The sequence below is a fragment of the Callorhinus ursinus genome, unplaced genomic scaffold (genome assembly GCF_003265705.2).
Source record: "Callorhinus ursinus isolate GAN/ISIS: 27379988/994484 unplaced genomic scaffold, GSC_fseal_2.0 scaffold101, whole genome shotgun sequence".
NCBI classification, from domain to species: domain Eukaryota; kingdom Metazoa; phylum Chordata; class Mammalia; order Carnivora; family Otariidae; genus Callorhinus; species Callorhinus ursinus.
In genome coordinates this window covers 874346-895179 of record NW_027397163.1, presented here as the reverse complement: position 1 = coordinate 895179, position 20834 = coordinate 874346, and the positions used below count along the sequence as shown (strand labels likewise).

General features: G+C 40.9%; 2 protein-coding genes and 1 long non-coding RNA gene across 3 annotated transcripts in view; 2 read left to right on the top strand and 1 right to left on the bottom strand.

Moving 5' to 3' along the window:
- Nucleotides 1–20834, top strand: part of LOC112806790 (uncharacterized) — a 909505-nt gene that overhangs the window by 533991 nt on the left and 354680 nt on the right. The window lies entirely within an intron of this gene.
- Nucleotides 1–20834, bottom strand: part of LOC112806782 (uncharacterized) — a 293799-nt gene that overhangs the window by 68908 nt on the left and 204057 nt on the right. The gene's annotated exons all lie outside the window — the stretch shown is intronic.
- LOC141371804 (uncharacterized) lies at nt 1329–20807 on the top strand. Its single transcript, XR_012377038.1, has 3 exons — nt 1329–1609; nt 19538–19575; nt 19920–20807. It is a non-coding gene; the product is annotated as an uncharacterized lncRNA (long non-coding RNA).

Sequence of the window (20834 nt, the reverse complement as noted above, 5' to 3'; positions counted from 1 at the left end):
CCAATTTAGATTCTTTGGTGTGGTTAAGGGAAGGACAAAAGTTTCTGCTGAGCATCCGGGGTCTCAAGTACCTTCAGCTCAAAATAATCCAAATACCAAAGTGGCATATTCAAGGGTTGGGGGCTGTTCTGAACCCCATCAGAGCCAATAAAGCCCCTTGAAATAATTGGCCTGGTATTTTGCTTACAGGCTTTCTGAGAGTCTTACCAGGTGAGTAAGGAAGGTCACTTCCTGGCAGGCTCAAGTACTTCAAGATATTGTGGGGACCTCAAGAAGAGAACTAGATGAATCTGATGGCAGGTATTTGGCTTGGATTCTTAGCCTCAAAAGTCTGTTAAAAGTTCAGTCTGGGGGGCCTGAGTGGCTCAGTTGGTTAGGCGACTGCCTTCGGCTCAGGTCATGATCCTGGAGTCCCGGGATCAAGTCCCACATCAGGCTCCCTGCTCAGCAGGGAGTCTGCTTCTCTCTCTGACACTCTTCCCTCTCATGCTCTCTCTCATTCTCTCTCCAAATAAATAAAATCTTTAGAAAAAAAAAGTTCAATCTGAATTTTTTTTTAATCTGAAATTTCTTACAAAGAGTTCCAGCAAAGCAGATTTAAAAGAACCTATATAGCCAGTTACTGTTCTTGCTTCACTTATGTAAATAATTAGGCCAAGTTTGTCAAAACAGGCTTATTTTACAAGAAAATTAGTCATAACTTGACTATCTTTACTAAAAATGACAGTAATATTAGAGAGAAAAAATTATATTTTAGCAACACATCTTTATGGATGTTAGAATCCAGTTCTCATTAAGTATTTTTGTTTTATTGATTTTATTTTTTAGATTTATTTATTTATTTGAGAGAGAGAGAATGTGTGTAAGCAGGGGGAGAAGCAGAGGAAGAGGGGAATAAAACCCTCAAGCCGACTCCCTGCTGAACTCAGAGCCCGTGAGGAGCTTGATTCCACAACCCTGAGATCATGACCTGAGTCAAATCAAGAGTCGGCTGCTTAACTGACAAAGCCACACAGGCACCCCTTGGATAAGCTATTTCTAAATGTTTGTTGTTTGCCTATAAAACTGGGCTGGATCCTGGATTCTTCTGATTTCCTGGAGTATCTGGCTACGACTCTTCAAATTAGGGTTCCCAATTTTCTCCATTCTCTTGACCTGAAGTCACTGAGGACTAAAAGTGCCCTTTTTTCCTGCAAACTGAAGCTAGAGGACTCCAGGCCTATTTCAGAGAAATTGCCACAACAGCCCATGTTTACAGTCTTCTTGCCTGTTGCCATAGGGACCACTCAGAAAACTCACAGAGACATTCCAACTGCAGACCAGGAAAATCTCTCAGATTACCACTACCTGTGCTCACTCCATCTGGAGTGGCTTCAAACCGGACATCTAGAAATTCTCCAACTGGCAGCACTCAGGACTCAGACACTGGGTTTATGATTTCTTTCAACCATTTACCTGTGTCTTAATCATGCAATTTCTTTGATAAACTCAGAAATCCCACAAGTGAGAAAAGTTGTCTTACAAAATAAGATGACTTCAGATATATTGATGACATCACAAGGAGGGACCTGTGCCAGTATACACACAGGATCTTGTGCCTTCATCCCAGGTGAGTGATCATGTCGAGAACCAAATATTAGTCTTGGATGGCCTGACACCCAAGCTTAAAGAAATGCTAGCTACGCAGTTTACTTCTAGAAATTCTTGGCTTAAATTGACTCTAATGTTTGTAGCTATGACATCAGCCGTTTTACTGTTAATTTGTGCACCATATAAATTGTTACCTTTTTGTTGTGTACAGTGATCTATTCAGACTCACTGTAAACTAATGGTAAAATGTCTAGACGCTATAAATAACATATGCACTTCTGTACAAAGATTGACAGTTTATACATAGGCATGTTGAAACTGCTCAAGGCACAGAGGCACACTGAATTCCAGCTAAGATCACACAGTCAGATCGGGAATGGTTCCTTACTTTTCATACACTCCCCACGGAATTAGATCAATGCTGCAAGAATTATTAAACTCAACAGCCTCTTCTCCTGGATTCCTCAAGGGATACAGTACATATTAAAAATGATTTTTCCATTTGGATTGACACTTTTGCTAATTATCTTCCTAATTTACCTTGGTAAAAAATAGAGTAAGATGCTGTTCTAAGACTATACATGAGGGGCGCCTGGGTGGTTCAGTCGTTACACGTCTGCCTTCGGCTCAGGTCATGATCCCAGGGTCCTGGGATCGAGCCTCACATCGGGCTCCCTACTCGGTGGGAGGCCTGCTTCTCCCTCGCCCACTCCCCCTGCTTGTGTTCCCTCTCTCGCTGTGTCTTTCTCTGTCAAATAAATAAATAAAATCTTAAAAAAAAAAAGACTATACAAGAGAGTTTCGAAATAATAGCTCTATGAAGAATGAGGGCTCAAGTTAATACCAGGGAATACCTGCAGTGGGGTACAAGGCAGTTTTATTCCTCAAATCCTGTGAGGAGGATGTAGCTAGAGGGTCATTGTGAGCCCCTTATGAGCAGGAAGTAGCTAGGGCAGTCATTACCCCTGTCCCTCAAGAATCACTAATGATGAAAAAAAAAAAAAAAACAGCATTTGGGGCCACCATCTATCTTTGTTAGTTCAGATAAAAGAATAAACACTAGAGGTTATATTGCCCACCAGGCACAGCTGAACTGACCAAAGAACACATACACATAGGCTCAAGAGATAGCTTACAAATGGCTCATCAACACTACCTTAAGGATATAATCACTAGATGTACCTAATAAAATCTCTAGCACAAAGAATAAAGGTATTTCTCAGACTGTAAGTCTGCTGAGATGGAATAGACTCTGGAGTGCCAGGCAAGGCAGCACTAGAAGGTATTATGTAACATCTGCTAACATCACATTATGGACACCCACCTTTTTAGGAGACCCCAGCTAACGTGACCCCATACGCCTCTAATCAATGGCATCCACCTTCTCAGGAGACACCTGCCCCCAAATTTGCCCTTAAAACCCTCACTTGCAAGCCACTGGGGGGAGAGCAGAAGTTGTGAGCATTACCTCCTCCTTCTCCTGGGAGGCACCACCCCGATAAAAAGCCGAACTTTCTTCACTGCAAAATCTCAGTTGCAGTTATTGGCTGGCCACACATCAGGTACACAAACCCTCATTTGGCACCCTTTTACATTTTTGGCACACTTCCATACTTTAAAAAACAATTATACAGAGGCGCCTGGGTGGCTCAGTCGTTAAGCATCTGCCTTCGGCTCAGGTCACAATCCCAGGGTCCTGGGATCGAGCCCCGCATCGGGCTCCCTGCTCCGCGGGGAGCCTGCCTCTCCCTCTCCCACTCCCCCTGCCTGTGTTCCCTCCCTCACTGTGTCTCTCTCTGTCAAATGAATAAATAAAATCTTTAAATAAAAAACAATTATACACACATTGAAAGTGATAGAGTAGAAGGTTGTCATAGTGGACTGAAATTAAGAAATATTTTCTTTTTTTTTTAAAGATTTTATTTATTTCTTTGAGAGAGAGAGATCAAGAGCACAAGCAGGAGGAGGTGCAGAGGGAGAAGGACAAGCAGAATCCCCACTACTGAGCAGGGAGCTGGACGCAGCGTTCGATCCCAGGACCCTGAGATCGTGACTTGAGCCAAAGTCAGACAAGACGCCTAACTGACTGAGCCACCCAGGTGTCCCAAAATTAAGAAATATTTTCAATGGCATAAAGCTTATAAATCTATTTGTGGATGGTAATGCTTCTGCATTTAATCACACTATGAAGATAAACACACATGGTACAAATAAAATAGCCGTTACTTCTTAGTGTTGTATTTCACTGAAACTTTGTTTCAATTATTATCTGTGCTAAATTTTAGAACTTTAAGACAGTTGAATGTTACTCTTAAAAACGAAAACCACCAGTTATTTTACCAGCAGAAGATGACTTTATGTGAGAATAAAAGAGACTTGCAATCCAGGGCACACAAGGTGAGAAAAAAACTGTGGGCAAGTCCAAGAAACAAAGGAGAGGTACACTTTTTAAGGAGAAAAAGGTTAAGTTGTAAAGGGGGTTATAAGCTAAAAGTCCACCAGAGTACACTGGGAGTTTGAAGTATTGTGGTTTTTCATTAGCTGAGCTATTTCCCCAGGAGTGGAGGGGAATAAGCAAACAGTCTCTTCCAAAGGCTGAGATAGGAGAGTAGTACAGCTGTATGAGGTCAGGTTCATGTCAGGTCAAGTCCATCTCTTCCTGTTGGGTCTGCAATTGACTATGTGGTCTGCCAAACCTCCTGGCTCCATTTTAGTGAGATTTTCTATTATTAATTTTCACACAAATATGTTACTACTGTGATTCTTGTTTTCTTTTTCTGAAAATACAAAGAAGAGTATGTCTGTGACATGAGTGTGGAATAGAATGAAAACTTACAGGATGGAAACCTGATTTAGAACCTCTGCTTACAAAAGCCAGGATCTCCAGTACACAAAGGTGAGACCTTTCATTTTCCCAGGCAAACTACAACCAAGAGAAACTCCGAAGAAAGGGGAATTTCCAGATTAAATGTGATGGTTCCTGCACACCTTCCAGTAAAACCCTGGAAAAAATATAAAAAATGATAAAGGGGTGTCAGGGACAAGGGTAGACCACAACATGTTAGACCATTATGGCAGGAAGGTTATTTTCAATGAAAAGCAATGAACACCCAGACCAGAAAGATTCAGGAAAATCTCCTTACCTCCCCTTCAATTGCCCAAATTTCCACTGAAAGGAGAGCCTGTACCAGGAAGAGAGATTTTCATAGAAATTCCTCTTTACCAAAGACACTTACCTGCATAATAGGACAACATTTGTTTTCCAACTATCTCCTCTCACCTTCCTGCAACCCCTCTCCTTAGCTTATATAAACTTCATGTAGGGGCACCTGGGTGGCTTAGTTGGTTGGGCATCTGACACTTGATTTCACCTCAGGTCATGATCTCAGGGTCATAAGACTGAGCCCCACATCAGGCTCTCTGCTCAAAATGGAGTCTGCTTGTGATTTGCTTTCTCGATCTCACTCTGCCCGTCCCCCTGCTCGCTCTCTCTCTCAAGGAAATAAATAAATAAAATCTTTTTTAAAAATTCACATAGCTTCGCTGTCTTGCAATTTCATGTCTGTGTGAATCCGCCTTACATATAAAACTAAATTTCCTTTTCTCCAGTTGATCTGTCTCATGTCAAACTGATGTAGTCCAGCTAGAGGAACCTTGAAAGGTAGAGGGAACTCTTCCTCCCTGAGAGTAAAAAATGCTTACTTTATAGAGGAGGAATCTGGCAAAAAGCAGCAAAGCAAATAAACAAACTTACCATCAGCTGCCTAAGGAATGCCAAAGGACACATTATGACCATGTTATTATTACCCACAAAAAAGTAAATCAGAATATGAATCTAATTATGAGAAGATGGTAGACTTCTGCACATTTCAGGCCACATAAATCTCCCATGTCCTGTGATCTCTAAATGCATTTTAAACAGTAAATTTGTCACATTCTAGAGAATAGGGCTCTTTCTTTTTCACAACTTTCTGAATTATTCTGGGTTACATATTCATCCTGTTTATTTGTACATTTTTTTAAGATTTTATTTTTATTTATTTGACAGAGAGAGAGAGAGAGCAAGAGCAGGAACACAAGCAGGGGGAGTGGGAGAGGGAGAAACAGGCTTCCCACAGAGCAGGGAGCCCGATGGGGGACTCGATCCCAGGACCCTGGGATCATGAACTGAGCCAAAGGCAGACGCTTAATGACTGAGCCACCCAGTCACCCTATTTGTACATTTTTAAAAGTAATCTCTACATGCAACACCGGGCTCAAACTCACAACTCTGGGATCAATAGTTGCATGCTATCCTGACTGAGCCACCCGGGGGGCCCCTGTACATTTTCTTAATCCTGGTCTACGTGGAGCATCCAGATGGGACCTGAACATGAAATGTTCTCCTTCAGAAATATCTCAGGACCTGATCCCATCTTCAACAGGAATCGGGAATTCCTGTAGATCAGTCACAAAGGGAATATTTTCAATAGTTGCAGGATATTAATTCAAAGTCACAATTGTTGGGGCACCTGGGTGGCTCAGTCTGTTAAGTGTCTGCCTTTGGCTCAGGTCATGATTCCAGGGTCCTGGGATCGAGCCCACATCCAGCTCTCTGCTGCCTCTCCCTGCCACTCCCCCTGCTTATACTCTCTCTCTGTGTCAAAAAAATAAATAAAAAATTAAAAAAAAATAAATGAATTCCTTTAGCTAGTTAATAGAGAGGTAAAACAGTAACAACAACAAAACAAAAACAAACATTCAAAACAAACAAACATTCCTGAGTCTTCTGGGTCCTAAATGCCTTCAGCTAAAAATAATCCACATGTAAAGTGACCTTAATTGGGATCAAATATTCCACTCCACCTCAATTGTATAAAGAAAGTGTGATTATATGCATGCACATGAAATATATATTTCAGCTTCCAAAAAGAGGGAAATCTTTCCATATCTGTCAAATAAATAAATATAAATAAATAAATAAATAAATAAATAAATAAATAAATAAAAGAAGGGCGCCTGGGTGGCTCCGTCATTAAGCATCTGCCTTTGGCTCTGGTCATGATCCTGGGATCGTGGGATCGAGCCCCACATCAGACTTCCTGCTTGGTGGGGAGCCTGCTTCTCACTTTCCCTCTGCCTGCCACTTCCCCTGCTTGTACGCTCTCTCTCTCTGTCAAATAAATTAATTAAAAGAAAAAAAGCTGCAGAAGAGGGGGAATCTGGACAGGGCTGTGGAACGAGAGCTCCAGGCTTCTGATGTCCCTGCCTATGGGGTAATCCGTTCTATCTTTGTAATTTTGTGTAGGGAAAAAGGGCAGGTTGCCCCCAAATCTGCCACTTTCACACACTGATTGTTTTGAATTAAAAGTTACTTAAATAGTCAATGCAAAAAGAACAGTCTGACCCCATTTTTTTCTCCAGAAAGTAGGACATTAGTCTCCCATGTGATAGGTACCCTCTGTACCCAGAGGTAAAGAGATGTTCTTATCACCAGAGATAGGAAACTTAAAGCTTAGAAGTCTGCATGAGCAAACCTTGTTACTTTTCACTAATTTACTTACTTCTCCAGCCCAAATTCTCTTCAGGATTCTTTACTGACTGAAGGCCCAAACATAAGTTTGATTTATCCTGCCAATTCCTTACAGCTTTCTTTTCTCATTCTCTAAAAAGTATAAAAACTGCTATAGTCATTTCTTTGGGTCTCAATTTCATTATGGGTTTTTGTGTGCACATAATTAAACCTTATTTTATCTCTCCTGTAACCTAAGACAATGTGATTCTTAGACCAGATGGAATAATCGTGAATGGTAAAGTAAAATCATTTCTCCCCAACAATATTTGTTTTGTTTATAAAATCATAAGTAACAGGGGCGCCTGGGTGGCTCAGTTAGATAAGTGTCTGACTCTTGATTTTGGCTCAGATCATAATCTCAGGGTCCTGGGATTGAGCCCCGCATTGTGCCCAATGCTCAATGGGAAGTCTGCTTGAAGATTCTCTCTCCTCTCCTTCTGCCCCTCCCACCCCTCTTGTGCATGCACACACACTCTCAAATAAATAAATAAATCTTTTTTAAAAATCATAAATGAGGGCGCCTGGGTGGCTCAGTCGTTCAGCGTCTGCCTTTGGCTCAGGTCATGGTCCCAGGGTCCTGGGATCGAGCCCCGCATCGGGCTCCCTGCTCGGCAGGAAGCCTACTTCTCCCTCTCCCACTCCCCCTGCTTGTGTTCCTGCTCTCGTGATCTCTGTCTCTGTCAAATAAATAAATAAAATCTTTAAAAAGAAAAAAGAACAAAGAACTACTATAAAAAAAATCATAAATGACATAATTTCGGGGTTAAACAGCTCTTTATGCCTACCACTAAAGAATAGGCAATCTATTAGCATACATCATGAAATTCATGTGTATCTGGGGTAAGAATAGTCTAAATTGAGGGTCTTTTAACAATACATTGTTGCACTGCAATGGGTGATGACCTTTGTGTCAGACACTGTGAAATAGTGTGGGTAACAACAGTCATTCCCAATGATGTTCTCACATGTCCACCTCTGGAACAGATATGTTTTTGCTTAGAGTGACCCTATGACAGAAGTCTGGTGAGAAGAGTGGTGCCCGCTGAGGAAGGACTACTCTAAATGAAAATGAAGTGACTTCAAATCAAAATCCCTATGTACACTCAGATTTATATCTCCTCCTTCTTGATGCATGGAAGAGAGTTTGATGCCTGCTGGAGAATCAACAATTTTGATTCAACAGATGAATCGATAAAGAAGATGTGACCCATATATACAATGGAATATTACTCAGCCGTCAGAAAGGATGAATACCCAACTTCTACATCAGCATGGATGGGACTGGAGGAGATGATGCTCAGTGAAATAAGTGAAGCAGAGAATGTCAATGATCATATGGTTTCACTTATTTGTGGAACATAATAGCATGGAGGACATTAGGAGAAAGAAGGGAAAAATGAAGGTGGGGGCAAATCGGAGGCAGAGATGAACCATGAGAGACTATGGACTCTGAGAAACAAACTGAGGGTGTTAGAGGGGAGGAGGCTGGGGGGATGGGTTAACCCCGGTGATGGGTATTAAGGAGGCCAAGTACTGCATGGAGCACTGGGTGTTCTACGAAAACAATGAATCATGGATCACCACATCAAAAACTAATGATGTATTGTATGGTAACTAATATAACATAATAAAATTAAATTAAAAAAAAAGAAAGAAAAGAAAAACTGGGTGGACTGTTTGAAGCAGAAATGCTCACTGCTACGGACTATTGAAATACTCCTCCAACAAATCCATGCCACAGACAGAGCCGGAGGACAGGACCATACTCATCACGAAAAGGAGGAAGGTTCCGCACAGCAGTGCAGCAGCTTCCCAGAAAGGTCAGCCATCTACAGTGGATCTAACCTGTATTGGGGTTACATACCTGAGATACTAGCACTTTGAGCAACCACAGCACACACCTTGCTATCCCGCCTATTACAGTGTCCAGAAGGCTTCTTCATCTCCAGCACATACTCTGCCATGTGATATTTTAAAGCTATGCCAAATGATTGCATCATTCAGTATACCCTCCTATATCTACTGCCACTAATCTAGGCCTGGGCAATCACAGTAATCATTGTCATCCAACAATATCAGGACCTCAGTAACACCCAGGAATTCAATAAAATCATGAAGATAAAATAGGACTTCCCTGATCCTCAGGAACCCACCACATTTGCCAATTCCTTTTCTCTATTACATGTATATGTCAGATGATACCACCAAGAGTTGCCTGTGAGTTTGGAGTGGCCAGAGGGAGCCACCTTGCTTCCCTCCCTACATTGGAAAGAGTTCTTCACATTTTCTTTTAATAGGTCTTATCTTTCTCTCTAAGGATGGTGCCATCATTGTGTTTTAATTATATTGACATCTCACATCCCAGGGCTAAATGTCTGAATTCATACTGTGCCCCACTGGCCTTACATCTCTCTAATCCCAATTAGGAAGTCAGTGAGGTCATTCTCACTACAACACAGGCAAGAAAAATGTTTGTGATGCCTGTGTAGCTGGAAACAAAAATAAGGAAAAATAGAACTGGAGATCTGGAGATAACTAGAAAACAAAACAAGTGGAAGTTATTTTTCTAAATCCAGGGAGTCAGTTGTACAACCTGGGACAGATGAACTCCTCCACATGCAGAATTCATGCAAATTCTTCATCCTCTCCTTTTTTTTCTTTAGAGATAGACAGAACTTGCAAAAGTGGTGGGGATGGGCAAAGGGAGAAAATCCTCAAGGAGACTTCCTCCTGAGCACAGATCCTGACATAGCACTTGATCTCCCAACCCTGAAATCTTGATCTGAGCCCAAATCAAGAGTTGGAAGTTTGACCAACTGAGCCATCCAGGCACCCCTATCCCCTGTATTTTCTATCTCTTACCTGGGGCCACAGTATCACTCCTACTGGAATATGTATCTCCTACTTATGGGGTATCTATTAAACACCCAGCACTCTCATATGTGCATGTTTACTTCATAGAAACAGCCAAACGACACCCCCAGTTATGATTTGGGGCACATATCTTTACTAGGGTCCATGGTGAAGTGCTTTTGCGTCAAAATCAAAACGAAGTCGAAATCAAAAAGCTACTATTGAGGTGCAATAAAAAAATGGATGTTCTGGGGCACCTGGGTGGCTCAGCCGTTAGGTGTCTGCCATTGGCTCAGGTCATGATCCCAGGGTCCTGGGATTGAGCCCTACATCGGGCTCCCTGCTCCGCAGGAAGCCTGCTTCCCCCTTACCCACTCCCCATGATTGTGTTCCCTCTCTCGCTATGTCTCTCTCTGTCAAATAAATAAATAAAATCTTTAAAAAAAAAAAAAAGAGGAGGTTCTAACTGCTAGGTAAATGAGGCAGAAGAGAGAATTAGTGACATAGAAGACGAAATGATGGAGAATAAAGAAGCTGAGAAAAAGAGATAAACAACTACTGGACCACGAGGGGAGATTCAAGAGATAAGTGATACCATAAAGCCAAACAATATTAGAATAATTGGGATCCCAGAAGAAGAAGAGAGAGAGCAGCAGAAGGTATATTGGAACAAATTATAGCAGAGAACTTCCCTAATGTGGGGAAGAAAACAGGCATCGAAATCCAGGAGGCACAGAGAACCCCCTCAAAATCAATAAAAATCATCAACACCCTGACATCTAACAGTAAAACTTACAAATCTCAGAGACAATGAGAAAATCATGAAAGAAGCTTGGGACAAGAAGTTTGTAAACTCCAATGGTAGAAACATTAGATTAGCAGCAGAGCTATCCACAGAGACCTGGCAGGCCAGAAAGGACTGGCACGATATATTCAGGATACTAAATGAGAAAAATATGCAGCCAAGGATACTTTATCCAGCTAGGCCGTCATTGAAAATAGAAGAAGAGATAAAAAGCTTCCAGGACAAACAAAAACTAAAAGAAATTGCAATCACCAAACCAGCCCTACAAGAAATACTGAAAGGGGTCCTCTAAGCAAAGAGAGAGCCCAAAAGTAACATAGACCAGAAAGGAACAGAGACAATATATAGGAACAGTCACCTTACAGACAATACACTAGCACTAAATTCATATCTTTCAATAGTTACCCTGAATGTAAATGGGCTAATGCCCCAATCAAAAGACACAGGGTATCAGATTGGATAAGAAAGCAAGACCCATCGATATGCTGTCTGCAAGAGACTCATTTAAGATCCAAAGACACCCCCAGATTGCAAGTGAAGGGTTGGAAAACCATTTACCATGCTAATGGACATCAAAAGAAAGCTGGGGTGGTAATCCTTTTATTAGACCAGTTAGATTTTAAACCAGACTGTAATAAGAGATAAGGAAGGACACTATATCATACTTAAAGGTTCTATCCAACAAGAATACCTAACAATTGTAAATATTTATGCCCCTAACAGGGGAGCAGCCAATTAATAACAAAATCACAGAAACATATCAACAATAATACTAGTAGGGATAATAATAATAACAATAATAATAGTAGGGAACTTTAACAACACCCTCACTGAAATGGACAGATCATCTAAGCAAAAGATCAACAAGAAAATAAGGGCTTTAAATGACACACTGGACCAGATGGACTTCACAGATATATTCAGAACATTCCATTCCAAAGCAATATATATTCTTCTCTAGTGCACATGGAACATTCGCCAGAATAGATCACATCCTGGGTCACAAATGAGGTGTCAAACGGTACCAAAAGTTTGGGATCATTCCCTGCATATTTTCAGACCACAGTGCTTTGAAACTAGAACTCAATCACAAAGGAAAGTTGGAAAGAACTCACATACATGGAGGCTAAAGAGGATCCTACTAAAGAATGAATGGGTCAACCAGGAAACTGAAGAAGAATTTTAAAAATTCATGGAAACAAATAAAAATGAAAACACACACACACATACAAAAGAAAACACGACTGCTCAAAATCTTTGGGATGCAGCAAAGGCGGTCCTAAGAGTGAAGTATATAGCACTCCAAGCCTTTCTCAAGAAACAAGAAAGGTCTCAAATACACAACCTAACCCTACACCCAAAGGAGCTGGAGAAAGAACAGCAAATAAAGCCTAAAGCCAGCAGAAGAGAAATAATAAAGATCAGAGCAGAAATCAATGAAATAGAAACCAAAAGAACAGTAGAACAGATCAACGAAACTAGGAGCTGTTCTTTGAAAGAATTAAACTTATCAAAAAGGAAAGAGAAAGGACCCAAATAAATAAAAGCATGAATGAAAGAGGAGAGGTCACAACCAACACCAAAGAAATACAAACTATTATAAGAACATATTATGAGCAAGTATATGCCAACAAATTAGACAATCTGGAAGAAATGGATGCATTTGTAGAGATGTATAAACTACCAAAACTGAACCAGGAAGAAAGAGAAAACCTGAACAGACCTATCACCAGCAAGGAAATTGAAGCAGTAATCAAAAATCTCCCAACAAACAAGAGCCCGGGGCCAGATGGCTTCCCAGGGGAATTCTACCAAACATTTAAAGAAGAATTAATACCTGTTCTTCTAAAACTGTTCCAAAAATTAGAAATGGAATGAAAACTTCCAAACTCATTTTATGAAGCCAACATTATCTTGATCCCAAAACCAAAGACCCCACCAAAAAGGAGAATTACACACCAATATCCCTGATGAACATGGATGCAAAAATTCTCACCAAAATACTAGCCAATAGGATCCAACAGTACATTCAAAGGATTATTCACCACGGCCAAGTAGGATTTATTCCTGGGCTGCAATGTTGGTTCAACATCCCCAAATCAAACAATGTGATACACCGCTTTAACAAAAGAAAGGTCAAGAACCACATGATCTTCTCAGTAGATGCAGGAAAAGCATTTGACAAAGTACAGCATCCTTTCTTCATTAAAACTCTTCACAGTGTAGGGAGAGGGGGTACATACCTCAGTATCATAAAAACTGTCTATGAAAAACCCACAGCGAATATCATTCTCAATGGGGAAAAACTGAGAACTTTCCCCCTAAGGTTAGGAACACGGCAGGGATGTCCACTATCACCACTGCTATTCAACATAGTACTAGAAGGCCTAGCCTCAGCAATCAGACAACAAAAAGAAATAAAAGGCATCTGAATTGGCGAAGAAGAAGTCAAATTCTCACTCTTTGCAGATGATATGATACTTTATGTGGAAAATTAAAAGACTCCACCCCAAAACTGCTAGAACTCATACAGGAATTCAGTAAAGTGGCAGGATATAAAATCAATGCACAGAAATCAGTTGCATTTCGATACACCAACAACAAGACGGAAGAAAGAGAAATTAAGGAGTCGATCCCATTTACAATCGCACCCCAAACCATAAGATACCTAGGGATGAATCTAACCAAAGATGCAAAGGATCTGTACTCAGAAAACTATAGAATACTCATGAGAGAAATTGAGGAAGACACAAAGAAATGGAAAAAAGTTCCATGCTCATGGATTGGAAGAACAAATATTGTGAAGATGTCTATGCTACCTAGAACAATCTACACATTCAATGCAATCCCTATCAAAATACCATCAACTTTTTTCACAGATATAGAACAAATAATCCTAAAATTTGTATGGAACCAGAAAAGAACCCGAATAGCAAGAGGAATGTTGATAAAGAAAACCAAAGCTGGTGGCATCACAATTCTGGACTTCAAGCTCTATTACAAAGCTGTAAATCATCAAGACAGTATGGTACTGGCACAAAAACAGACATATAGATTAATGGACTACAATAGAGAACTCAGCAATGGACTCTCAACTCTATGGTCAACTAATCTTCGACAAAGCAGGAAGAAATATCCACTGGAAAAAAGACAGTCTCTTCAACAAATGGTGTTGGGAAAATTGGACAGCCACATGCAGAAGAATGAAACTGGACCATTTCCTTACACCACACACAAAAATAGACTCAAAATGGATGAAAGACCTAAATGAGAAACAGGAATCTATCAAAATCCTTGAGGAGAACACAGGCAGCAACCTCTTTGACCCAGCCGCAGCAACATCTTCCTAGACACATCACCAAAGGCAAGGGAAGCAAGGGCAAAAATGAACTATTGGGACTTCATCAAGATAAAAAGCTTTTGCACAGCAAAGGAAACAGTCAACAAAACCAAAAGACAACAGACAGAATGAGAGAAGATATTTGCAAATTACATATTAGATGAAGGGCTAGTATCCAAAATCTACAAAGAACTTATCAAACTCAACATCCAAGAAACAAATAATCCCATCAAGAAATGGGCAGAAGACATGAAGAGACATTTCTGCAAAGAAGACATCCAAATGGCCAACAGACACATGAAAAAGTGCTCAACATCATTCGTCATCAGGGAAATCCAAATCAAAACCTCAATGAGATACCACCTCACACCCGTCAGAATGGCTAAAATTAACAAGTCAGGAAACGACAGATGTTGGCGAGGATGCAGAGAAAGGGGAACCCTCCTACACTGTTGGTGGGAATGCAAGCTGGTGCAGCCACTCTGGTAAACAGTATGGAGGTTCCTCAAACAGTTGAAAATAGAGCTATCCTATAGAGGATCATAGGGGAAGAGAGGAAAAAATGAAAGAAGAAACCAGTGAGGGAGACAAACCATGAGAGACTCTTAATCTCAGGAAACAAACAGAGCTGCTGGAGTGGACGGGGTGGGAGGGACGGGGGTAGCTGGCTGATGGACATTGGGGAGGGTATGTGTTGTGGGGAGCCCTTGTATCGTGTAAGACCAGTGAATCACAGACCTGTACCCCTGAAACAAATAATACATTATATATTAAGAAAAAAATAAAAGAATCTTGGGGGAAAAAAAAGGTCCTCCAACACTTACAAGTTTGTATATTTCTGAACTAGGAGGTTGTTATTTGTTGGTGGAAGACTAAGAACCCTCAGGAAAGGGCAAATCTCTGATGTTCAGAAATATTTGACTGAAAGGTCAATCCAATCCTATTTTCAACATGGTTTAAACAATTATTTTCAACATGAACTAGGTAACTTTCCACATTTTCCAAATTTTCTTACCTTGAATATGAATATTTGATTTGGGTCTTTGCTTGCAGAAACAGACTATTTTGGAAAAGTAGCAGACTTAAAAAGGTTGTCTTCCCAAGAAGTTTTATATCCTTCATCATTTTTGGCAAGAAGGTTCTAATTATGGGCAGCTGTCTCAGTCTGGGTATGTTCTTCAGGAAATCTTTGCTGCCTTTCACTCTCCTCATCATTGCCCCAGTCTATCATGAAGTGTAAATTCTCAAGGCCACTACATTTCTATCCTCCCACTGAGGCTCTTTGAGATGAAGTTTCCATGCCTGGCTTTGGAAAGGAGCCCTGGGTGTCATGGAAGATACAGCTGAAGGATATCAAACAACAAAAGTGAAGTCATTCCACTTACTGCTTTCACATGACTGTAATTCTTTGTTCCTAGGTTCATTTTCTTCCATTCCAGTGCAGTGACTGTGAATTAAATTGTGATTTGCTTATCGAGGATACCAAGGCAGTAGAGCCACCTGAGCCAATGGCTTCCCTGTTTAATTTCTTTAACAGTGAAAACACAGTTGGTAGGATATTACTGACTTTTCTGCCTTTTTATTTTTTTTAATCAATTTGCAAGCATAGTTCAGCAATTGTCCACTCATTGCAAGAATGCAGTCATGATGGTATAACAGTCTCATGTCCAGGAACCACCCAGTTAAATCACATGTATATAAATCAAAGAGCCACATTTCACGATGTGTGTGATAGCAGAAAACAGATACACTTAAGTATGTAATTGTATAAAAAAGGAGGTGTTTCAACAAGGATGTAATATTGACAATCACCTGATATTTTAGGAATGCAGTAAATCCATTTCTACTGGTGTGAAAACACCACCTTTATACAGCATTGGTTAAGGAGAGCAATTTGATTGACAGTAAGTTTGATGCGACAATATTTATGTAAACATTAACAGAAGTTCAAAATATTTTAATTTGTGTGTGTGTTATATAATTTCAAATGGAACTTCACATACCCTCTGAAATTGCACAAGAAGGAAGATACAGCTCAAACTGATGAGCTGTTATATCTGAATATCAAACTATTACTGACTGGGGGCACTGAATGGGGATTTTTACTTTAATTTATTTAAATTAAAAATGAATAAATAATTTTTGTTTTGCAATTAAAGTTATGCCTATGTATAGATGTTTTCCAACTTTACTATAACCAGTTTCTACACATTTAGGAACTAAAAAAGAATACTCTGGGGCGCCTGGGTGGCTCAGTTGGTTAAGCGACTGCCTTCGGCTCAGGTCATGATCCTGGAGTCCCGGGATCGAGTCCCGCATCGGGCTCCCTGCTGGGCAGGGAGTCTGCTTCTCCCTCTGACCCTCCCCCCTCTCATGTGCTCTCTCTCATTCTCGCTCTCTCAAATAAATAAATAAAATCTTTTAAAAAAAAAAAGAATAGTCTGCTGTATATATGTCTGACATTCAGTGGGTTTGCTGAGTTTCTGTTTAGGGTCCTGTAAGGTCAAAATCAAGGTTTCATGAGGCACTGGATTTTCTCTGCAGCCTCTGGGGGTAATCTACTTGCAGGACCACTCAGGTTCTTGACAGAATCGATCTTTAAAGACAAATTGGAGTTGATGCTAATGTTTATGAGGGGATTCATCGACCTTCTATGTACAAGCCTGAATTTTGTTCTGATCCGCAGGATTGGGAAGAGCCATTATAATTGATATTTGGGGTCCTCCAGCAAGTTTTCTAGCATTTTGCCAAAAGTTAGGGATTTGTTTCTTTGGATCCTGTTCATGATGTTCTCATTGGGCTAGTTACATCCAATGTTTGGTCTGACCCTCACCAATAAGCATGTGGACCAGTTGATATAAATCTGAAAAACCACCTTGAGAAGTTTGAATAACTACGTTAAACTCTTTGGCAAACATACGGGGATCTTCAGTCATTTTAGGGAACTCTTTTAACTATGGCTCACAGTTCAGCATTACTCCAAGGAAAATAAACTTTGTGTCCTTTACATCTTCAAAAGACTTAACTTTAAGGGGACAGGGTTTTTTTGGGGGGGGGTTGTTTTTAAAATTTACTCACTTACTGGGTGCCTGGGTAGCTCAGTCATTAAGCGTCTGCTTTCAGCTCAGGTCTTGATCCTAGAGTCCTGGGTTCAAGCCCCACATTGGGCTCCCCTGCTTGTGTTCCTTCTCTCACTGTGTCTCTCTCTCTCTCTCTGTCAAATAAATAAATAAAACCTTAAAAAAAAATTTACTCACTTTAGAGAGAGAGAGTGAGCGAGGGAGGGGGGGAGGAAGGAGAGAGAGACTCTCAAGCAGACTCCTTGCTGAGCACAGAGCCTGATGTTGGGCTTAATCCCACAAGCCCGATATTATGACCTTAGTTGAAATCAAGAGTCAGATGTTCGACTGACTGAGCCACCTGGTGCCAAGTGGACAGGTTTTACTAGGTTCAGGAGAGGATGTAGCGGAGGGATCTTCAGAGGAAAAGGTAGGTACAGCAGTAGGATAGAATGAGAGCGAAGATGAAAAAGGGAGAGAACAGGGGAAGATGGCACTGGAGGTGGGGCCTGAGCACAAGGTGGCTGTGTAGTATCTGTTGGTTGACACAGATGGTATGCGAGGGGAAGAAGAGACCTCGGAAGGCCTTTTTTGTGTTTGCAATCACTTGCCTTATTGATTTGAAAAATTACATGTTGGGAGGCGCCTGGGTGGCTCAGTCGTTAAGCGTCTGCCTTCAGCTCAGGTCATGATCCCGGGGTCCTAGGATCGAGCCCCACATCGGGCTCCCTGCTCAGCAAAGAGCTTGCTTCTCCCTCTCCCTCTGCTGCTCCCCCGCGCTTGTGTTCTCTCTCTTCTGTCAAATAAATCTTTAAAAAAAAAAAGAAAAATTATATGTTGGAATAAGGCAATATGTTCCTGATAGAGTTTGGAACCTTCAAAATACCAATTAAAATAGGAATCCCATTCAGTTTTTGTCAGTGTTAGAGCCAAGTGTGTCCAATTCATCTTTGATAAATATAACTTTGGAAAGATTGAAGAATCCACTTATGGCCATTGACATTCTAAACTACTTGTTGTTAAGTCAGTCCATTTATATACAAATGCCTATGAGAAGGGAAAGTATTTTTTATATGCAAGGAAGGCATCTCTTCCTTCTGCTGGAATAGAGGAGTAGTACACTGGAGCAAGATCAAACCCAAAAAAGATCAAGTCCAAGGGCGCCTGGGTGGCTCAGTCAGTTAAGCGTCTGCCTTCTGTTCAGGTCATGATCTCAGGGACCTGGGATGGAGCCCTGAGTCAGGCTCCCAGTTCAGCAGGGATTCTGCTTCTCCCCCTCCTTCTGCCCTTCCCCCCCCCCCCCCCCCCCCCCTGTGCTCTCTCTCTCTGTCTGAAATAAATAAAAAAAATTTTTTTTTTTTTTTTTTTTTAAGGGACTGAGGTGTACAATTGTATGCTTGTCAGGGAATGGCAGGTAGGTCTGCGTTTGGGGTGGTCAGGTTGCTGTCATGAGTAGAGAACAGGCAGTATCCATTTTATTTTATTAAGATTTTATTTATTTATTTATTTATTTATTTATTTATTTATTTATTTATTTATTTGACAGAAAGAGAGAGAGAGCACACAAGCAGGCAGAGTGGTCAGCAGAGAGAGAGGGAGAAGCAAACTCATTGCTAAGCAGGGAGCCCGATGCGGGGCTCGATCCCAGGACCCTGGAATCATGACCTGAGCTGAAGGCAGACGCTTAACCAACTGAGCCACCCGGGCACCCCTAAATAAATAAAATCTAAAAAAAAAAAAAAGATCAAGTCCATCTCCTCCTTTTGGGTCTGCAGTTGACGACCAGTGGTAGTAGAAGAGAGTTCCTCTGGCCTAAATCCTCTTTTACCATTTTAGCAAGGTATCCCATGACTAACTTTCAGAGTTGGAAAGGAAAATTTGCTTTGTTCAGGAGGTTGGCTGATGGGGAACATGTGGATTTATGTCCAAAGATAATCTGGAAAGTTACACACCAAGCAGGAAGTGCTTAAGGGAGAGGCGCACAGAAGTAGTGAGCATCGACATGCAGGGGAAGCAGTGCTCCAGGGCTTCATCATTCTTGATATGATCTCAAGGAAAGTCACTGGCCTCAGGAAGGACACTTTCTAACATGGTCAATCTTGACCTTCTAGAAACACTGCGTTCCGTGTTTCCTCTGCATCATAGGTCTGTTGAAATCTCAAAGAAGCTACAATTAGTCAAGCCTTAAAGTAGAGAGCATAGGGCAGTGAGTGAGAGGTAAGTAGCCATTACGGTGCTTGGAACAGTTATAGTCTGAGAATGTCTCTATTTGGAAAATAACATACATGCGTTATTAATGCAGGGTTTATTGACTTTTACTCTGTGCACACACACAGGATCCATGGTGCTGTGCTGGGACCTCAGGAACATGTAGGTGAGTTAACCCTCATAATACTTGAGGGGTTGATACTAGGTTTGCCCTATTTTCCTTGAGAAAGTGGATGTTGGCCCCTGCCTTTTTGTTTCTTTTTCTTTTTTTAACATTGAGTGTATAAAATAGGAGCTAAATGTAAATTGGAGGAATATAGATACAAAAGCATGAACTGGAAAAAAAAAAGCATGAACTGGAATGTATGAGGAAGTTCTCATTGTTGACTAAGAATCAAATTGGCATGAGATAAACAGGAGAAAAATCAAATTTAATAGCCTATGTATGGAGACCCCACACAGATGAGGAAATTGCAAAGACTGGCAAAGTAAGGTGTATTTGTCTTCCAGGAGAAGCGAAGAAGAAGGAAAAGAAGAAGATGGTAGAAGTCTGGCAGCTCCAAGGGAAGAAATGAAATTCACAGGAAAGCAAAAAAGAGTAAATATTTGGTAAACAAATATATCCTGGGACACTCAAAAATATAGGATATAGAGAACTTTGTTCAAACAGGACTTATTGGTTCCTCCCTGTTTATCAAACCTAGTTTATATCATAATGTAGTTATGTATGGTGATAGGTCTCATTCTGGGGCAGCTCCGTCTCCAAAATTTTAGGTAGTGAGGGGGAAGTAAAGACTTTTGCTGATTTTGATTGCTTTTTAACTCAAAATAATCTTTCTGCCAAAGTGGTCCATCAGGGGGCAGCCTGGATTTGGCCCATAAAATCTGTAGGCTATTTTGTTGAATTAAGTAAGACACACACAGAAAGGAAAAAAAAAATATTGTATGAAATTACATGGCATCTAAACAAAGTCAAAATCGTCAAAGTGAAGATTAGAATGTTTGCTTCTAGCAACTTTGAGTGGAGGAAATGTTGAGATGTTGATCATGTGATAAGATGAAACTTAGTAATGGGAACCCTCACTAAATGCAGTCAGGAGGTTTCAGCAGGGGGAGCTCTGAAGCCCTATCATCTGAAGTCAATAGCGGATCCAATGGGAAGGGAAGGTCTTGACCTTACACGAACTTGGAGGTATAATCCACATCCAAGGTCCATACTCGACTATTCCAGCCTGAGAAAGAGATGCTTCTCTTACTCCTCCCAGGCGACAGCTCCACCGATGAAAACCCACCATCCTTCAAACTACCAATTACTCCAAAAAATTTTACTCAGGAACAGACTTCTCAACTTAACCCCTTGTCTTCTCAAAAAACCGTGCCTCTTCCTTGTTCCCTGGACTTGCCTACAGTTTTACTGCAGCCTAT